This window comes from Bombus impatiens, unplaced genomic scaffold, assembly GCF_000188095.3.
Source record: "Bombus impatiens unplaced genomic scaffold, BIMP_2.2 scf_0107, whole genome shotgun sequence".
Taxonomy (NCBI): domain Eukaryota; kingdom Metazoa; phylum Arthropoda; class Insecta; order Hymenoptera; family Apidae; genus Bombus; species Bombus impatiens.
In genome coordinates, this window is record NT_176526.1 from 739,296 (window position 1) to 761,529 (window position 22,234).

Sequence of the window (22,234 nt, forward strand, 5' to 3'; positions counted from 1 at the left end):
AACAAAACATTAAGTACGCGACTTATAAGGGTAGAGACCGATATGTTGACTATTCTAAGGATACAGAATAAGTGAAGTTTTACTGACGATACTGTTTCTGAGGAAAGCTAGGGGTGGGTGTGTCTAAGGACACGGAACTATCGGATTTGTTGATGACAATTTTGGTTAAGGAAGTGAGGGCAGTAGATACCGTCTCCGATTGGATAATAAGACGGTTGGTGGACCAGGAAGGGTTTTAGCCGCCCTCGCGAGAAAGTTGCCAATGGAACATACCAGATGTGGAGAAAACCAACTTTCTAAGCTAACACGTGGTAGACAATAAACGTAAAGGGAAATCTAAGACAGGAAATACTCGCTTGGTCCGAAGGACCTTAACTATGAAAATGCCAAGGCCCCTGGTGGGCACTTAAGACTATTGAGGGTGCGCGCCAAGGATATGCAGACATCTGGGTGCCATCCTGTCCGTGGTGTGTGGCCTGGTCTCTGATGTGAATTGACGTTACAGTATACTCGTTGCGAATTCATTTTATCAGTCGCTGGAAACACCAGTTGAAAAACGATCGTACTAAAATCTCTACCTCGTTGAAACAATTATCACCAACTCCTTCAGAGTCTGATAAAATGTCGAGGAATTCAGAATGAACGATCTGGTAGAAAAAATATGTGCTTTTATCTCTTTGCAAGAAATTAGTATTAGCAATTGCATTATGCTCGATAACATTCGAAACGTGACATTTATATCGTAATAGGATGTTCAATGAATTGGTCGAATCTTTCTCGAGCTACGATGCTAAAGTATTACAAGGCGCTCTATGTTATCATAAAATCATAAAACGTATGTCCGTGTTATTTTTAACGACATACGCACGCACGTGGTTCATCGGAAGATTCTTTTTCTTAGAAGCTTCTTAATAAGATGTTCACGGTAGAGCAAAATTCTTCAAAGAAGCGATCGATTGGTGAAAGAAACGTTGGACGACCGAACCCTCTTATTTTTTTCTTGTCGCAGACAGTCATTAGGCAATTTACAGGAGCGTCTGGGTCTAGCCAGAGCGTGAATAGATAATCACACGCACACAGTGCCGCTTCATTAAATTGGATTCATGCACGAGCACGTATCCTCTGGCGTTAATTCATCTTATTTCGCTTTAGCCGGTTTTTCCATCCTCTTTTAACGACGACAGACGGTCATCGAGTGTCGTTGCCAAGTCACATATCGCCGACCCAGCTGGAATAACATCCGCGAGATTCTCGTTTCTTGCCATTTTACACGTGGACAAGTTACGTTTAAAGAGCAATCCCTAAGCATAGAGTCGAGGGCATCGCCTAATTAACAATGACGCCAGGTCAACATCGGTATGTTCACGCTATTACGTATGTAGGTAGGAAATGTAAATATAAAGCTAACTATTCGCGATGCAATTTGGTTATTGATAGACTTTGAATATTTATGCAAATTTGTATATTTGTGCTAGCAGCAGTCAAAGAGTAGAAGCTACGCAGAGATTAGTTTTGTTTACTCAATATCGCAACTAGTAGTGTATTTTGGATATTTTTGAACATTTTTCTGTTTGCCTGTAGGAGGCTGAAGACATAATGCAAATAATTGTATGGACAATTCAATGTGGATATTCGCATATTTATGCAAATTGTTATTTGTGTAAATACACCTAAAGCAGTAGGAACTAGGCAGAGATCGGTGGCTTCTACCATATCTTGCATATTCTGACAAATTTATTTAGGTATCTACTCTAGCTTTAAGGTACATTGCAAACAGTATCCATACGTGGACAATTCAATGTTGGTGGATATGTATGCAAATTGTTATTTGTGTAAACACACCTAAAGCAATAGGAACCAGGCAGAGATTGGTAGCTTCTACCTTATCTTGGATATTCTGACAAATTTCTTCAGGTATTTACATTAGCTTTAAGCTTTAGCATTAGCTTTACATTGCAAACAGTATCCATACATGGACAATTCAATTTTATTTATATTTATGAAAATTCATATATTTGCAAAGACACCTGAAGCAGTAGGAACTAGGCTGAGTCTGGTAGCTTCTAACATATCTTGGATATTCTGACAAATTTCTTCAGGTATCTACCCCAGCTCTAAGGTACATTGCAATTCAACGTTGGTGGATATTCTTGCACATTCCTATTTCTCTAAATACACCTAAACAAACAGCAACTAGACAGAAATTAGTAACTGGTACTATATCTTGGATATTCTGTACAAACTTCCTACCTGTACCAGGTTTAAGTTACAATACAAACAGTATCGTTACGTGGACGATTGAACGTTGGTTTCCTGATGTTGCTGTTAACCGCGCCACAGCCTTTTTAGCCCAGAAACAAGGAGGACTCGACTGCATCCGCCTTTCGAAATTCCTGTGCCTGGTCGCGATTTTCCTGGCCCGGCTAACTGTTTTAAACAGGAGACGACGAAGAACGATTAGATGTTGAAGATCGCGCTAACCAAATCGGATCGTGGGCACGATAATTTCGAGATGGAAGTGGCGTCGTGTAATCTCGAAACGTTTAATTTGCTCGGCCCGCCGTTAAAACGATCCGGTTCTCGCGGCTGAAAATAACGAGATCTTTAATTGTCCCGTCTAACGAGAGGCTGCTGGCTGCTACCGCGTAGTTGTGCGTTACGCTTCCTCCTCCAGCCACTCTTCTCCTTCGTTTCGCTTCGTTTCGCCCCTGCAAAATTACAAACAGAATTACGCTTCGCAAAAATTGATAGAAGTTAAAGTGGATTTAAGAGACTGTTGAAAACTGTTTTCGGAGCAGAGTTCGCCTTCTTGGTTACTCGAGATTCGAGTACGTTCGTCGATCAGCTGAAAGTTGGCGATATTAACTCTTCAGGATTCAGATAAATAATTTACCTTTTAATTTTCCCTCCTATTTCCTCGTTAATTGGTTGCTTTTTTTTTTGCTAAATTTGCGATCGAATTTTTGCAAGCTTTTTACGGCTTAGGAAGTATAAATATCTTTCGAGATCGGTAACAGGACAGGTAAGATAGTCGAGTTACAAACTTTAGGATTTTGTTAATTAATTCAAATTAATAAATAACTTTGGCTGGCTTCGTGACCGCTGCCTATTACTTCCCTAAATCTCTTCTTGCTTCTTCTTTTGCAACTTTTCTCGATATTATCCTATTTCGCATAGTCGTAACCATGGGCAACGCTGAAAAAACGCCCGGACAAATGGAAACAAAAATATATGGACGTTTTACGCACGGGAAAGATGGAAAAATCCAATTGAAAATTAATCGAAGAAGGAGAACGCCAAGTCCACGCATGATAAAATGAAAATTAAATTTGAAAATTCAAGTTAAAATTAGTTAATTAAACGCTGACTCTACTACGAAAACACTGGTTGCATTTGAATTTTTCTGAAATTTATCACGCGCACAAATTCAGCAAGCTGGTTCGAGGCACGCAGAGTACCTCGCTGGCATAATTAGGCAATCGATCGCAGGTGAAAGCGATTTCGTTCTTCGCCTGTGGGGATGTTCAAGATGATAGATAAACTGATTCCCCTTGGTATTTCCAGTTCTGCCCTGTTTCTCTCCCAGATATTTACATTCCATTTACATTCTCCTCGTCGCCTTTTTATTTTCACCCGGTGAAATTTCAAAGAACGTCCCTTGCTACGCTGAAAGCGTAACGATAGTCGGACAGCAGACTGCAGTTTCAACGGGGAGGTCCAAGGATGGCGATTATCGCCAGAGAGGCAACAGTGCACATTCTCGACGTCGGCGTTTAAAATTCCTCCGGCCAACGATCCGATGCCGAAGGTCGATTAGACCTGGTCGTCCTTGTCCGCTGGACCATTCCGGGCGGCTCGTTCCCACTGCCGAAAGGGAGCCTGGTCTTCCATTTCCGGGTGGGTCGAAAATTAGCCTTCTTCCTGATTCCTTGATCCTTGAACCGGGTCGAATAAACGTCCCTACAGGGAAATATCTGTGTCTACGATGTAGCTACCTCGCAGCGTTGGTAAAATTCTAGAGTTTGCGCGCCAGCCACATGGACCAGTAAATTGTCAAAAGCTACGAGAAGATAAGCACGCGAAGCTTCGATCTCGCGCTATTATGTTGGGTCGAGTAATAGGCTTCGTCGCTTTTCACTGCTGTGTGCGTTCTGAAGAATATTTATTTATTTATTTATTTATTTATTTAGGGTAAACTTTTTGAGTAAACACAGAGGACAGAAGAGGAAGAAAGGAAGTAGAAATGAGTAGGAGATGTATGCGTACAAAAGAAAAGAAGGAAAGGGATGAGAATACTTTGTACGATAATTGAAGTGACATCATTCTGTATGAGAAAACGTTCGATTTCTTCCACTAATGTGGTGAAAATTCATCAAGAAAGGAATTCTATTCGTAGAAAAACGTGTGTGTGTCTTAGTCGTAGAGAGAACCGAGTCTGTCGTTCGTTTAAATCCTCAAGCGCCGTAGGTGGCAAACGTATTCGTCGTTAGCACTAATGTTACCAGGCTCGATGAGATGAAACGACTGGTTTCAAGATTTCGTTTAAAATTGTAGGTAATAAAACTTTATGTAAATTGTCATATTAACGAAAATTGAGAAATTGATTGATCGGATAAAACTCGTACAAAGGCAAAGGATATATTTTCTCAAGACGTGTTTTCTATCTTCGTTACACAAATATATTTTATAACGTTGCTATAAAATTATAAAAGAATTGTTATAAAATTGCTGATATTTCAGCGTCTATCGGTTAATGACACTCGTATCGTTTTATACAGAGGCTTATTTACCAAGCTGGCGTTGCTCTTAACGCTAACATAGCTGTTGAGAATTGTGGATCTTAATTGCCGAAATAAAAGTAAAGGAACACTCAGGTTACACTTAGAATTCGTATTAAAATAGTTTTAGATTTATTTATTGAAGGATTTCCAGGATCTTCGTGGATACATATTTGCACGCGTCTCAGCACTCTCCTTGTCTCACCATCTTCCATACCACACAGCCAACGGAGCAGTTGCATTCTTCTGACGCTGTGCACACACATACTTGCGCACACTCATATTCACATACGTGTGTCACTACTACGCGACCAATCTAGTCTAGTACATAAAATTATACATATCTCAATAATAGCAATTATTTATATTTATAATTACTATATTGGAATTACTGGAAAGTATGGGAATGGAAATTGCTGTTAAACTGTTAAACATTTTTTCATTTGACACATAAATAAACCAGACTCGCTACAATCGAAGATACTGAAAACAATAGTGAACATCCCATGGTATGTCAGAAACGAGGATATACGCAAAGACTTAAAAATACCAATGGTGAAAGAAGAAATCGGCAGGTACGTAAAAAACACAAGGAAAAAACACAACACACCCAAACCAGCTGGCTGCTGAAGCGGGCAAAACACTCATAGAAAGAAGACTAAAAAGAAAACATCCCATTGACCTCATTAAAGAAATAAAATAAACAAACTCGAAGATGGTATCCCTTTGGGGTTAGCCATCCACATGTTATTTAGCAATTGAGTTAGAAAAATTTGCCAATGTCCAGCTGGACAAATTGTAAAGTACAAATTAAATAATAAAAAACGAAGAAAAAGAAATAATTACAGGACTAAAAGGAAAACACACCACTGACCTCATTAAGGAAATAAAATAGTCAAACTGGAAGATGGTATACCACTGGGCTTAGCCATTCACATGTTATTTAGCAATTGAGTTAGAAAAATTTAGCAAATGTCAACCTTGACAAATTATAAAGTACAAATTAAATACTAAAAAATTCATTCCTACGCTCACAACAAGTCGTCCACGTGAAATCTCTCAATCGAGTTTAAGACCTGGCAGCCACCCGAATCTTAGCTTTTAGAGTCGAGGGATTGGTATCTGGCGACTATACCAGGCAACCCCGAGGCTCGATTTTTAGAACCGAGGATTTACGATCTCGTGACTGAAGCTTGGTTGTTGCGGCTTCGACTCTGGAGGAGTCGTTGCCGGCGGATATCATCGAGATATCGCCTAGCAACGAAAGCTGATAGCTGGTAGCGAATCGATAGTCGGGCCTGTAACGCAATATATTCGATGGCACTCCTCGGCCTATGCTTGCTCTATCATTTAGCCGGTCTCTCTCTCTCTCTCTCTTTCTCTCTCTCCCTCTCTCTCTGTTTCTCTGTCCCTCGTTGTCGATCACTCCCTCATCCTCTCTTCGTACACTCTGCTGGGTCCATGTACATCCTCTACCCTTGGGTAAATACATTTATTCTGATGCACGCGTGCGCGTATTAGACAGGCGTACGTGTGCGTGCACGCATGCAAATTGGCGCGTTTGGTCGCGTAGGCGCGAAAAGTCATCCGTGGCGCCACTCGAAAATTCCCTTCTTCCGCTTAGCTCTTTTTATCTTCCCGCCACTCACCGTGTTTTCTCGGTTCAAATTACTCGGCTTTTCTCGTGCAACAGATCGCGTACGGCAGACGAGTCTCACGACAGTTGCAGGAAAACGTAACGCGATCGTTGTTGGAAAAAGTGTACGTATTGGTTTGGCAACTAAGAGATTGCGGATTTTCCAATACCACCTAATGAGAAAATCCGCAATCACTTAGTTGCCAACTCAATATTTTCCAACTTGGGGATTGCGTTACTTCCGCTGTATACGTTTCGGCGGATTTTGCACGGATCTTTGCTACCTGGTTTCTTTAAACCACGATCGTACACTTATTTCGTTAATCGCACACTTAATTCCACGTTTAGTTGAAAATAAAAAAGAAAACCGGCCGTTAGGAAGCTTTCATCGCGCTAAGGAAGGCGCGTTATTCGCACGACGCTGTAATTGAAATTATATTTAGCGGCTAATTAACACTGGAACTACCGATAGTTAACACGAAGCTGTTTCAACCAAAACCAGTGAAAATGACTGGTTTAAAAAATACGTAATAATAGAATATTTGTATATTTATCGATTTATTGCTTTCTTACAAAAGCAATTCCATGTTACGTAGTACATTTTTGCTATTATTAATCCATCTGGGATCCCTGAACGAGGGTTGACGCGTTTATAAAATCGTAGAACTAGTCATTTTCACTGCTGTGGTATTTCCAGCGTTAGCATCCAGCGATTCAGCGATCGATCCGGAATTTTTCTGATAACTGATATCGTCGTATCGAATGATACGCGGTCAAAATTTGAAAAACGCGTGGCAAGTTGTATAAAACGAGGAAACTGGTTAATTGGGGTTCGATAAACAGGTTGCAGGACTTCTGTACACTTTGACAAATATCAGTCATTTTCACTGCTATTGGTATAAGTAGCCTCGACACAAAATTATTTTCAGTTCGAATTCATAAAAAACAAAATAAAATTCGTTATATCATTCTTTTAGTTGTCGTTGCGATAATCATTACATCATTGCGGGAAGAAATATAACACAAAGTAAAAATTTGAAAATAAAATTATAAAACCAATTACTTTCACTGTGGTAGTTCTAATGTTAATTATATTTCGTTATTTCAATCTAACTAACGTTATATTTAAAGGGCAGTAGCTTCGATAGATTTGTATGTTCACTCGAAACGAGAGGAAATTCAACGACGATCTAGTAGAAACGTAAATCCTCTCCATTTCCTTTCTTTCGAAACGTTTCTAAAGAGAAACAATTACTCCGCTAGGCAGCCGTTATCCAATGTTTTCTCCATAGTTAAAAGATTAATCGAAAAGCAAGGAGGATCTAGAAACGACCGAGCATGGTCTGACAAACGTTTAACCTAAATCATGAAATCTGGAAAGCATTTGGCTGCGAACGTTTCTACAGAGGGCGGCAACTTGGATGGACCGTGGGATTTTTCTAAAAATCGCTAGAAAAATGCCAAGTAATAGAGACGCGGTCGATTCAGAGATTCAAATCCCTTGCTGAATTCGCTATTTTACCAGGCACGCGATTTTATAATTGACAAAATATATCTGGCGTCGAACGCATTTTACGAAGGGCCATTTGCGCCCGGGGAATTTACCGTGCTGTTTGGGGGCCAGACGAATGGCCGCAATCTGGAAAATAAACAGCTGGCGCGGCCAGCGAACGCCATCGACCAGCTCGTACATTTATTCTTCGAAAGGCGCAAGAATGCATTTCCCTTCTCGTTGTCCTCGATTCTTATCCGACTCTTGCGTTTTCCGCTTGTTTCGTCGCGGTTTCCGTTTCCAGATTACACCGATTCCCAATCCCCCCCTCTTCGCTCGTCTATTTTTCGAACAGAAAAGGGAACGATGTGTGTCGCCTTCGACGAAAATAAAACGTCTAGGAAACGAAGTTATGGTCGCGTGTAAATTCCAGTTCGCGATACGTCTCCTCTTCTGTATCATCGCGATATGTAGCAAGCTTTGGAGCAATAGCTTCCATCTCGGACAGAAATGTCGTAGGGAGAAATGACCGTTGGAAAATAAGACGAGTTCACGTTTATTGATCATTCGTACTTCGCAGCCTCTGTTTGTTAACGTTTTACGTCGTGCGGGGAATTGGTTTTCGCGCGATCGCTAATCTCAGGTGCCTGCAGCGCAATCGCTCCAGCTTTTCCCATTTTTGCCCACGGCTCTGTCGTTGGATGATGGAAATGGCGATTGGTGTTGCGATCTCAATTGTTAGCAGATTTTGTTCCGATTTTGTAGTACGTTTCTTTTTGCATCTCGACTGGGACTGCAAAGTCCGAACGATTTCCAACGTATCTTTCCAACGTATGTGTTTGCCCAAAGTGTCGAGGATATGTCGACGATACATATGCACGTTAATATTAGGTTGTCGGAAAAATGCCTTTCTTTTACAGACGCGTCTTTTACAACGGAATAGTAGCGTGCCGCGAGGCACTTGAAGTCACCTCTAGCATGATTTCTAAAATCACGAAGAAACTTTCGAAAGATTCGATAAGCCTTGGTAGATAAAGCTTGAGTCATGGTAGATCTTAACTCTGAAAAATTTGATAAGTCACGAAATTCCTGAAAGATATCACGGTCTTGAAAGATTGCGTAGTACGCGATTCCGAGCCGTCTAATGCTTCGTGGGGCGAGAAAACGGGAGTATGGTCGACAGTATGCTTGACGGGTTAATCGCGAGCGTAGGACACGCCGAGGCCTGTGCAGAAATCGCCGTTAAATGCGTTTCGAGGCGTCCTGTTTATGGCGATTATCAGACGCCCGGTTCGTAAAAGCGACAGTCGATATTTTAAATTGCGGTGATGCCGCGATAAGCCATTATTTCGAGATCATGAGGGAAATTACGCGTTTTATCGAGGCCGTTTTCCACGACGTTTAAGACCGACAGGAATTCCTTACATCGCTGAATATTTATCACTCGTCCGAGCGAAATTTAATTAAAGTCTGGCTCGCTCGCCAGCGTCGCGAGACACTTGGGCCTGGCTCGTCCCTTCTCCCACTTTATTCTCCAAGAATTTTATTCTTCCAACCGGGACAAGGATCTGTTTATCGCGTTGAAATTTGTCCTCGTCGGTTTCACTAGATTTTGTTCCAGGTTTCGTTAATTCTGCGCGATGTACACTCGATTGTACTTACGTGACGTAGATCTAATATCGTTGATTGTTTTTAAGTCTACTCAAAGTCTGTTTCAGATACCTAATACTGCTCAGTTTATCTATTCGATGTTTCTCCAAACGTTTACTTAGTTCTATTTACATCGTTTAACTCTACTCAGTGTCTACTCAGTCCTATTCTAGGTCTACTCGATTCTACTCAGTTCTATTCGAGGTCTATTTACTTTCACTCAGATTACTCGGTTGTGCGTAATATCTACTCGGTTTTACTCAGTACTACTCCGTATTACTCCAACCTATTCGTTCCATTCAACGTCTATTTTCCATTTCTGCTGATATTTCTATTGTTGGATGATCACTCGAGTCTTCGGACAAAATGTAAAATTCTGCGTGCTTAAAACTCTCGAGAGTATCGATAAATCTCGATAAATAAAATTGCCGCAAGGTCATTCGGTTTAATTTAACGACCACACAGTCTCGCGCAATTTCACTCGATATATACTCAATTGCATTTACGCGACGCAGGTTATTCCGTTGTATATTTACACAGACTATTCGCTTGTACGCGAGATCCACTTGCTCCTATTCTACTGGATTCTGGCGGATCACGTTTGAATAATTGATCGTCACTGTACGTCAAGTCATTTTATCACGGTAGAGCAACCTGACAACGCAATTTATTCGCCGGTGCGCACCATCGTATCTCCAATGATACACGCGTTTCACATTTTTGTATTTCCGCGAAGCGTAGATCGCCTGCTTGCAATGTGCGCGCGCTGCGGCGAAATAAGATTTCGTCGTCAGCACGTCAGGTAAACCGATTTCCGCCGCTTCTCGCCGCACCTTTGCGTCCCGTAACACAAAGCCAACGTAATTCCTGCGAACCTATCCGCGATTTTTCGCACGTTTCCCCTCCCGTTTCCATTTACAAACAGATGAATCAGAGTTTCAATGAGAATTACGCAAGCAACTTGTAAATCTCTTGTCCCCTGTAAACAGTACGCGATTCCTTTCCAAGGGAAACGAATTTCCCCGCCAACCGCCAATGTCGAACAGCTCCCTTTCTTTCTCTTTTCTTTTTCTTTTTTCACGCAGTTTCAACCAACAGCGACAAGATCTCCTAATAAGAGGTACACGGTCGAGGAAGAACGACGCGTTCTCTCGCGAGAAAACCGTATATGGAGACAAGTGTAGGTCATTGGCTCTGTTTAAACTGCGCGGAACACCTCGACGTGTACGTGGAAACGATGGTTGGAAAAAGAATCGGAATTGTCGGTGGACGATCGGCGAGCGTGGCCTTCGTACGCCGGCGAAAGGAAAACGATCCGGCGCGGAAAAGGGAAAGGACGATGTTAGGGCTTGGCAATTTTTGTCGACCGTTGCAGCCTGCGTACAACCATCCGTGAGAGGCTGCTCGCTTTACAAAGAGGCCATTTTTATTTGTTGCAAGCGTGTAGAACCGTCGCTCGCCTCTACAATCTTTTTACGAGTATCGTTTAGAACCGAACCGATTACGCTAATTGCGTTGATAAATAAGAAGCAAGTAAGAGACAATGCGATGTAGCAGATGTTATCTTTTACATTTTTCAATTTACTCGGACATTTACTTTGCATCTTGACGAATTCAATCGTACGTTTCTCCAGAACTGAACCGAATTGCTTCTAACGAAGTTGAGCGATTTTTACGTCGTATCTTTCTCCATAAGAAGTCTCATAATTATTCCATTCTAGTTACGTGTCCGCGTATGATATCTGTTGAGAATTGTGGATCTTAATTACCGAAATAAAAGACAAGGAACACCAAGGTTACACTTAGAATTCGTATGAAAATAGTTTTAGTTTTATTCGATAAACGATTCCCAGGATCTTCGTCGATATACATTTGCACGCGTCTCTGTAAAGAAAATTATGTTTGTGATGAACCAATGGTAGTGGTAGATTACAAGAGAGAAAAATGTGCTGTAGATTTATCAGGTCAAATGATAGCATATTCTACACCACATAGAAGAACCCTCAAGTGGTATACGAAATTAACTTTGGAGTTATTGTTCAATTGTATCAAAACGCGATGATACTCGCGTGGCAAGATAAATTTAAAAATGTGAAAATAGGTTTCCCGCTATATATAATACGTTTAACTAGTATCCGGACAAGTATCTGGTCGTAGAATCACGTTTCTCGCGTGGAAAGAATGCCAACTATGCGAACTGTTAATAAGCAAACGGCGTTGATTTTATTTATCTGAAAAGATTTATAGAAATTTTTGCTTTAGGTTCAATTTTTGAGAATAAATGTTATTTCTATCGTTGTAGGAAACGTGCTTTTCTTTTCTAAATAGTTTCGTCAAAATGCTATCGAACGTAAATTTGCCATTAGAACCAAATTACGAAATTTTGCCAAAAGAATATTGCGGTTTTGTGGAAATTTCAGGCACTGCAGTTTAACCGAATTGCTGGATTCATCGTTCGTTGCATATAACGTAATTATCAGGAAGATATCAAATACTTTTTTCTACGTCTCTCGTCACAGATACGACCGTGTTATAATTTGTCATTTCGTCAGACCTCGTCAAAGACTTAAAAAGAAAAAAGAAAAGGAAAGAAACGCGATACTTGGTAAAAACGCGTAGTGGGAGGACTCCAATTAGGCGAGTTGAAGTATAATGTGCTTCGCAGAACTGTAGTATGATGGATGATGATGGATGTAAAATGTTAAGTATGGACACATAATGTAACTTTAATTGTGCATATCATTAAAATTATCGAGTAACTACAGCTGATATTTTGTACGTATCGTCGGCCAATGTACGCGCCGCTGCTACTGTCCTTGCTGAAACACGTTATATTCAAAGTCCATCAATTAGTTGTGTCACTCTAGTCAAGCCGCTAAATCTATACAGCAGAATTTTTCCATTTTTCCAGCTTTCCCGTTCTGATCCACCTTTCGCTCGACGAATAGAATCTGCCACGGTGGAAAATCGCGCGGATTTTCTCTCAGTCGGGAAAATTCGTGGCTTAGCCCAGATTCCAATAGCAGATTCGAAACTCTGGAAAAGCCGATCGCTAGCGTACTTTCACTCCGCCTCGTTCGCTTATTTTCCAAATCAACCTATCGCCGATCTTCCTTTGTACATTTACACGTATCAGTTTTTCCATTTATCCAACTTCCACCTCTATCCATACGTTTCCCATATCCCAGCGTTCTTTACCAGGTTCCTTCGACAAGGTTTTACCAGTTGCAAAAATATCTATCTTCCTCGCGTTCGTCCACGAAACTCGCAATTTTCCCGCCTTCCGATCGAATCTGACAACGCGAAAAAACGCGGGATCTTCGACGAGGAACATTCTACGCTCAGCCTCCGTTTCCATAACACATTTTGATTCTCCAACTTCGGATCACAACCGATCGAATTAATTTCTTCCTCGCTCGCCTCGCCCTTTTCCTTTCACATCGCCACCTGGCGAAATGATAGTCAGCCGTGCGTTGCACAAGGGCCGAAGGCCTTCTATCGTGTTGGCAACTGAGTGATTGCGGATTTTACCATTACCATCTAATGACAACACCCGCGTTCACTTAGTTGCCAAGCCAATACCTTCGCACCGAATCCTCCGTCCTCTTGTCTTTTCTCTTCGGCCTTTTTATTCCTGCGCCCCTGTTGGCATACAGTATCACGATTTCGTATTATGAAATGAGCTGCAGGGTTAACGAGCGAGCCCGGACCACGTTTCCAGCGTAATTAATATAACGAACGGGTCGCTTGAACGTTAAAGTAACGCGTTACGGGGAATAATGGGTCGAGCGAGGAATTTTTAAAAGGCCGCGCGTATCGTACCGTGAAAACGAACACGAAACGTTAGTCGCCAGTATCGTCCCTTTTCTCCGTATCGCGATCGCGTCTTCTTCCTCTCGGACAATATTTCTTTTCTTTTTTTTTTTTTTTTATTCCATTTTAACAAGCACACCGTGCTCTTTCTTTCTTTTTTTTTTTTACTTTTTAATCATCGTCGTTATTTGCCTTTAATTGGCTTTACTAGCCGGTTTTTACCTGGCCGTGTACCGTTAGGTCATTAGCGACGAATTTGGCCACTGTTTCTCCGACGTTGGATTTTGTAACTGGACTTTATCTTGTTTCTGGCGATTCGCAGTGCGGACTTGTCGCGTCTCTTTTACGCTTTGAAATTATATCTGCCACGGTTGTCACTGTGTTTCTTCCTGCTACGCTCCTGCTCTCTTGTATTTTTATCTTTTTTAAGGAAGAGGTTTGATAGAGTCGGAAGAGAGGAAAAGGTAGGAATCTCGTTGGATCTGTGTTTTAGGTATTTTACTTGCAAATGATTCCGCCGTTTTGCCACTATATTTTGTTTATAGTTTGCCCTTGCGTCGTTTCATCTCTGTGTTCTTCTTTCGCCGTTTTGTTTGTTGCCAGGGAATTTTGATGAAGTTTGAACAGGTCGGACGAGAAGGGAGGATTTTTCGGTCGATTAAAAGTGTAAACAGAGTTGGCGAATCAATGTGATCGACACGGTGCAATTTCCCGTCCGGGCTAATTCCCTTCATGAATATTTATGCGTGTAGCAGGCTCCCTGGCTAATGATAACGCCGATGCCAATTATGTCCTTGCGTCGAGTCACTCGCCCGTGGCTGATTGCCGCTTCTAGCCTGCAATTCTCCTTGCTGTGCATCAGTTCCCTGTTACGTGCATTTTTCTAGCGATTCACACGCTTCGCATAGATCGCTATTGCGTCGAAAATAGCTTCTCGCTGTTTTAAAGAATCCTTTCGATCGTCCGCTTTTTCCTCCTTCGTTTCGGAAATGTTAGATTTTGAGAAAATTCTTTCGATGGATGTTGTTATTTTCTAATTGCGGAGAAAATGAGATTTCAAGCGTTTTCTACTTTGCTAAAATTCACATTTTTCATTCATTTTCACTCAATTCTCGTTCAACGAATGAGATAGATTTTCTGAGAATTCCCAGCGAATAAACAGATATCGACCGAAGCTTCTCGAGTATTTTACAAAATCTCACCCGTGTAACGTCCTTGAGAAACTATTTTTCTACTTCTTAAAAATAACGTAATCTTCCATTGCTCGTCATTTTTGACAATTGCAAGTACAAGAAGGGACGTAACGAGAGTCTTTAAGAAGCACCGTCGTTCGACGTTGCTTAGTCGAGCAACCGCGATGCATCGTCTTCGTATCAGCGTAAGGAATTTTTTGATATTGAAATTTTTCATTTATTTTCGTCGAGTAGCAGACTCTCTGCAAGTTTTCCTGATATAAAACCTATGACGTTTTTTACACCCGAAACAACCAATTAATTGCGTTTGACGAGTATACTCGTCGCCTGTATTTATTTACACACTCCACGACCTAACGTCATGAAAGATTTCCAAAGCTGAATTCCGCCTGGTCGACTGGTCAACGTGAATAATATCAATATCGTTAATTAATTTTCGTTCGGCTTAATTAATTATTTCAATTAATTTATTCAACGCAATCAATTACACTGGAATTAAATATCGACTGTTTTAATAAACGATTCTCTCTTAATCTCCAAGAAATAGTATCTGTAAATACTTCTGTCGACTGTAGCAACCTAACTGTCATTGTCGCGTTAATTCTTCGCTTCGCTTCGCGTAACGCGGTTATTATTTTCAACATCCAATTACCGCGTTATACGGCGAATACCCGTAACCTTGCAAGCTTCCTGTTCCGCGTCCGATGGCAAGGCCACGGTAAGATCGTACGAACCACGAAATTTTTCTCTCAGGTTCAGAGACACGGTGCGAGATATCGGCGCTGAATTCTCGCAGAACTAACCACCGTGTGTGGCCCATACGTATGGACGTATATGCCCATAAGGTAAACCGGTGCAAACGGTGGCGAACCCCGTGAAACATTTTCGTCTGGGTCGCGCAAACTGTCCATTCCATCTGGATCTGGTTCGTCGTCGTTCGGATTCCGTTTGGTACGTGACGTGGTCGATATTTGGAAGGGAACAGACTGGCAATTTGCAACACGAAGGTAGAGGACCATGGTTGTGGTATTAAAATGCGCCAGCATGATTCTAATAGAAGGCATTACCGGGCCTGGGGTTGGATGCAAACACGTTGTAATGTATTCATATTGGCCCGGCGTGCTCCACGGACCTCAAAGCGGAGACGGCTCTTCCTCGGCCGTGATATTTGAATTTTAATGCCAACCTACGACCTATCTTTCTCTCGGTTTCTCCTACCTACCATTCCAGAGTATCGCCTTTTCCTCCACAATCGCCGGATTTCCCTCCAACTGCCGAAGCCAAATACATTTCACGAGACATCGATCGCCGACCAACTCTCGTCGCGATCGTCCTCTCTGGAACGTTGCATTGCGGAAACTTACAAATTTAGCAGCTGCTATTGACAAAAATCGGAGTGCAGGGATTTCTTCACCTGGCGTACGACTTTCGAATGACATTTTGGAGCCAGCCATTGCCAGAGACCCGGCGAACTGATTTCTTGCCCGCTAGCCCACTAACCGACTGACCAGTTAGCTGTTCTCGACGAGTATACTCGTCATAACGCAAAACGTTGTCGACGAGTATGTTCGTTGCGAAGGAACGACGATATTTTGCGTTATAACGAGTCTACTCGTCGACAATGGTTTGCGTTATGACTAGTATACTCGTCGACAATGGTTTACGTTATGACGAGTATACTCGTCGCCAAGGGGCGACAATGTTTCGCGTTATGACGAGTATACTCGTCGGCAATATTTTGCGTTGTGACGAGTATACTAATCATGCGTAAGAAGTAGTTACCATCGTTCGATCTCTGTTTCCTTGAAAACGAAGCCTTAAACGGAAAAATTGTATTTTATTAATTACATTTTTTACTTACTTTCGCTTCTAAGATAACATCCTATCGGTTCTTTACTCATATCCAGTCTGTAGATTATTTTAAATTTTTAAATCATTTTATCTTTTAATAGAACATACAGATTAATAATCTCTGGATTATTTTTCTATTCTGAATATTTCTTTTTAACCGCAACTGTGCGCCACTTCGAAATTACGTTCGACGTAACAGTCGTGAAATTTTTGTCGCCCTCAACATTGGATACTTTTCAATCGAAGACATCGAGAACTATCATTGTCTATAGTGTGTTCGATATTCATCGATCGTCTCATTCCTCTCTTTTCTTCTTTTTAATTTCTGCCCAAGATTCGAAGTTTGCTCGGTTCTAGTTGGAAGAGAGCTGGTAATTTCAGATATCGGTCTACGTGAAAAGATACAGAAGAGAATCCTCGGTTTGGTTAGATTAGTAAGAGGACACGAAATCTTGGAAATGACAATTGACTGGAGACGAAGACGGGCCCTGTGGAACCCTAAGCCAGGCTAGCCATGTTCTGGATAATCGTTTCCGGCGATGTCGTTCCCGAGGGAAGAATCGAGGGTTGGTCCTGAGAAACCCTCGATTCGCAGTTATCTTTACTTCCCCACAGCTCTTGTGACTTTTGATTCTCGCAGCCAACACGGTTCGTCCTACCAATCCCAAGGAAGATGACGTTTGCTTGATCCCCGTTGGATTATTTCGCTGACTGTACGTTGCTCAGCCGGTCGACGATTCTACGAGTCTGATAAAAATCCTTCGCTCGTACGCCTTGGCCAAAGAATCCTGCGTAGATAGCGCGACAAAATTTTGAATTAAATTGCCTTTATTCAGCACTAGCGTCGCGTAAAAGCGAGGCAACCGTACTTTGTCGTAATATTAGCTTCGATCAATTATTCGGTAGTTTAACGCTAACCTTGGCAATTTAAAATTCCAACTTTATGTAAATTCTTATATTATCCGATTAATCAATTTCTCAATTTTTGTTGATATAAGAATTTACATAAAGTCGGACGTGCAATTTCGAATTAAATTTTGAAATATGACATTCCTATGACCGGGTCTCGTAAGGTTAGCGCGAACGATCGAACAATCGTAAGAAAATACGAGCGTGGAACACCTGCGACGAAAGAAAGGTTTCTCGAAGTTTCACCCTCTATCTAAGTTCTATGAAAATAAAGGAAAAGGAACGAACAAATAAAGAAATGAAAAAGATGTTCAGATACGCTGTAAGAGAATGTTAGTTGGTAAATAAATGTTGACAGTGGCGTCGGCACCTCTTTGTAACAGGAGATAGCGACAAAGCGCGGTTCTCTTTTTAGAAATCGAGCATAGCGTTTGTATCATACAACGTAACGTGATTTTTCGCTATCTTGAAGAATGCGTAAGCTGATTAGTGTAGCATTATAAGAAGAATATATGCGAGGACGAAGGCAGATCGTGTTGAACAATCGCACGAAACGCGTCGGATACGACTTTCTTATTTTTTTCATTTACCTCGTAACATAACGACGAGACGGAAAGACAGAAGCGAGAGTTTCGATACAAACAGCGGCGAAGATGAGATTCAGACGTACAACTATCGACGCGAAAGAAAGCGAAAGTAGAGATATCGACTTAGGAAAAAAAGACGAGTGAATATAATTTCGCTTTTTACTGTTTCGTAAGAAGCGTAGTGTTGGAGCAGTTTCCTATAGAGGCGATAGGAAAGAATTCACCGAGTGCAAATTCAAAAACGAAGATTTTGCTCGACCAATAATTCTGAACCAGTCGTCTGTTTTCGACGAGTATACTCGTCACGAGTAAAAAGTAGTTGCAGTTTGCTGTTTAAATAGCAATTTACTAATTGCAATAAACTAATAAAATGAAAAGACAAAACAGTTGTTTCGTTACAATTTAATTCTATGTTAGAACAGTGTTCGACGAGTATACTCGTCGTCGTTTATCTTTTGTCACACGTTTTAGGCACACGCTTTTCAAAGAAATCCCGACGTTAAGGTTTTTATCGTAATCAGAATCTGAGGACGAAGACATTATTCCTACATATAAAAAAAGGTACGAGACGATATTTCATCGGAAGGTTTGCTTTGGTTAATCGTGTTAGTCGAGCAAGCGTCTCCCTGGATTGTGGCAGGAGCAATAAAAATAGGAGGACGAAGTTTCCGCTGAAGGATTACCGGGGTTGAAACAAGATTATCGTATCTCGGAGAAAATTGGAGAAAGAAAGGCGAGCGTCGTTTGCTTAAAAACTGTCGTAAGCAGTCGGGAAGAAAACAGCGCGATAATAATGGCCGGCGTTGTCTGGTCCGCGGAAACGGCGCCACGGAAGCTTCCGGTCTTGTTATCTCGATGCTCCACGGCGAGCTCGTTAATCCCTGCTGCCTTTCTTAATACCTCTACCTCGTTGTCTTCAACTGCTCTGCGAATTTTTTCCTTCTTATTTATTTATTTCCTTCTTCTTGAAATAATGGTAACGTGGTGGAAGTTAAGCTGGGACAACTCGAAGAAATTAATGCATGCACACTGCTCGAAGTACAGAGCGAACCATACAATACGATTTATAAGAAACTAAATGCAACTCTGTTCAAAGAACAAAGAATTGACAATCTTCTTCGCACCTTCTTCTTCTTATTGATTTACTTTCTTCTTCTTCAAATCGTAACAAGTAAACACGTTAAAACATGGCATTAAGTTAGGACAACTGAAAAATCTTAACAAGTGTACAACTGTTAGAAATTTAAACTGGGCCATGCAACGTGATCCGTAACAAGAAAGTAGATTTAACTCTACTGAAAAAAGGAAGAATTTACAATATCTTGTTCGCATCTTCTTCTTCTTCTTCTTCAAATCGTTAAACATGGCATTAAGCTTGGACAACTGAAAAATCTTAACACGTGTACAACTGTTAGAAGTTTAAAGTGGACCATGCAACGTGATCTGTAACAAGAAAGTAGATTTAACTCTATTGAAAAAAGAAAGAATTGGCAGTATCTTCTTCTTCTTCTTCAAATCGTAACATGATAAAACATAGTATTAAGCTTGGACAACTGAAAAATCGTAACACGTGTACAACACAACAACGTTACAAACTAATGTTCGCGTAATCCTTCCAAGTAACTGCTGCGATCTGACAAATTATCCAAACGAAACCTCTACCTTGATCCACCTTGAACGATGAAAATTTTACAAATATTCCAAAGAATATGGAGAATTTATCGTACAGTTAGCAGCAAGCGGATGTAAAATAGGCTAGCAGTTGGTAAGCGTAGCCATAGGAAAGACTATTAATAGGCTTCCGGTGGATAAAGTGGATGCTAGAGATCAGGTCAGAGTTTATTGCATGGTGGCCGAGGGTACGCACAAGTGAAAACCCGTTTTTTGTATTCCAACGGCCGGGATGATTTATGACGCTCACCAGCTAAGCTACTTTCGGCAAAGCTGTTTCCTATCCGTAGCTCCCGTTAGTTTCGTCTGCGTCTCTCCCTTCGAGTTTGTTACCGGTCCCTTTCCAAAGGGTCTACCCGTCTCCGAGACAAGCAGATCAGATACGATACGACGAAATACGAAGACAAACCGCGTCATGCGTTTCTGATCCAAGAGGAAGTGCCACGACGTCGCCAAACGAACGTAGACAAATTCCCCCGTCAAGTGGCGTTCCGAAGAAGCGCGTTAAGGAAGCAGAAAGTAGGCAGCGCTAGATCGAAGACGATAAACAAACACCAACTTGGCTGAGCCAGCGCGCGAGTCAGCCAATTGGATGGAAAAGGAAATGACCGCGGACTTCGAGCGAATGGGAAAACTGCGGAGGCAGCAGTCGGTAAAAGAACACGACGCGTAAATCCAAAAGGACTTAACGTACATGCTATGATCCGCTGACGAAGCAAAGAATCATCGACGAGCTATCGCGCAACGATAGTTGAGCTTCGCGACATATCAAACGTAAAAATTCCCCTGGTAACAACATGGGAAAGAAAGAAAGAAAAAGGAAAAACAGTTTCAGGGGACGAAACGGTTAATCGTAATTCTTGACAGCATAATTTCCTGGATACAACAATCAATCGAGACTTAATCGGCACTCAGCTCGTCCGATCTACCCTCTCGACCAGCCAGAGAACCCTAAGAAGTCCCTCTTCCTTTGAACCGTTCCCAGTGACGAGCGAATTTCAGTGGATCGAGCTGGCTGAGCGCGATAACAGGCTTAATACAGCCCGGAACCGGATGCACGGCCATTGTACCCGGACAGGTTATCGGCATCCGTCGATCGTTCGTCAATTCGTTCCGTTTAAACGTGGACGTATTTCAGCCTCTCGCTTCAGCCTCGCCTTCCATTCTCCCTTTTTATTTTTTACTTTTTCCTTTTATTTTTCCTACATCGAACATCGATCAATCGAGTCCCCTGTCGGCCATCATGCGCTCTTCTTGGAGCAATCACGAGCGTGAAGAGCTGCAACTTGTTTTATTATTGCTGTACATCGTGATAGCGTGATGTAGAAAAAGAAGAGACGAGAAAGTAGGAAGAGCGAGTCGTTTCTTGAACTCTTAACACAACAGGCTGATGGGATGATCGACAAATTCTTTGCCAAAGAAAAGAAGGTTGGGAAGAAAGTGGAGGATTTTTCTGTCTGAGTCTTGGCTTTCGTTTAAACCGAAGATTTTGAAGGAATCAGAGAGATGTGCGAGCTTCGAGGAATCGAAATTTTCTGTTTTTTATTTCCTCGTTTTTTTTTTTAAATTTTGGTATGTGCAGCAGGTAGGTAAAAGGGTATTTTGAAATGCTAAAAAATGCTCGAGTCAGCGAATACGAGCGTGTTTATTTTATTTTACAGGAAGATTAACCGAAGGCTTTAAACACTGTTTCTCTCGAAACTATGTTCCCCATTCAGTCACATCTCCGAAACTCTTTATCCGATTAACTTGGAATTTTTGCACGTTACTCTGAGTAACATTATCTACAACGTAGCCTACAGTTTTTTCGATATCCCGATCCGTTGAATTTTTATAAATATTCCAAGTTGATTTCGCTTGAGCGAAAAGTAAAATTTCGCTCTTAACAAGCCGTCGTTCCCTTATTGTTCAAAGTCACGGAAAATTCGTAAGCTGCATCGAAGATAATCTACCTTTGTATAAGTTGGCAGAAAAATGTTTCGCTTTCTACGATCCAGTCACGTTCGCCGCTGGCTACGAGCTGGCCGCGTACGCAGTCAGATAACGTTGTCTCGCTGCCTCAGTTTGCAACTTTATTCGGTAAAAAAAATATGAACTCAGAGGCAACATGTCGCGTAAGGTTGCCCATAAAAATCTTGGTTCTTTACCAAATACTCACAGGCAAAAAAAAAAAAATTCCTGTCTTCCTAGGCCTGTAGGGCTGCTTGCTCCCTTGAGAGGATCCGTTGCATAAAATCCAACGGACGAATCGCTGTTTCTTACTTTTTCGAAGCTTGAGAAATTCTCTGACGAATTTATAATTCTATGGAAAACGATGCAAACCTACGAGCAGTAGGATTATTTGCTGCATTTCACTCGTACTTCGCGTCCATGCAATTGTCTAAACGTCGTTGATGTAACTGTTTCGTTCCGAACGAGTACATTGCAATCTTCTAAAGACGTGCCAGGGATATTCATCTTTCCCCATTTTCTTCCCATCTTCTCCTTCCTTTCCGCAACTCTTTTCTCTTTCTTCATTTCCAGTTCTTTATTTTTACCTATTGTACATGATATCCACAAATATTGGATTGACGACTAAGTGATTGCGGAGATTGTCGTTAGATGGTATTGACAAAATCCGCAATCACTTAGTTGCCAACTTTTGACATTGTTCG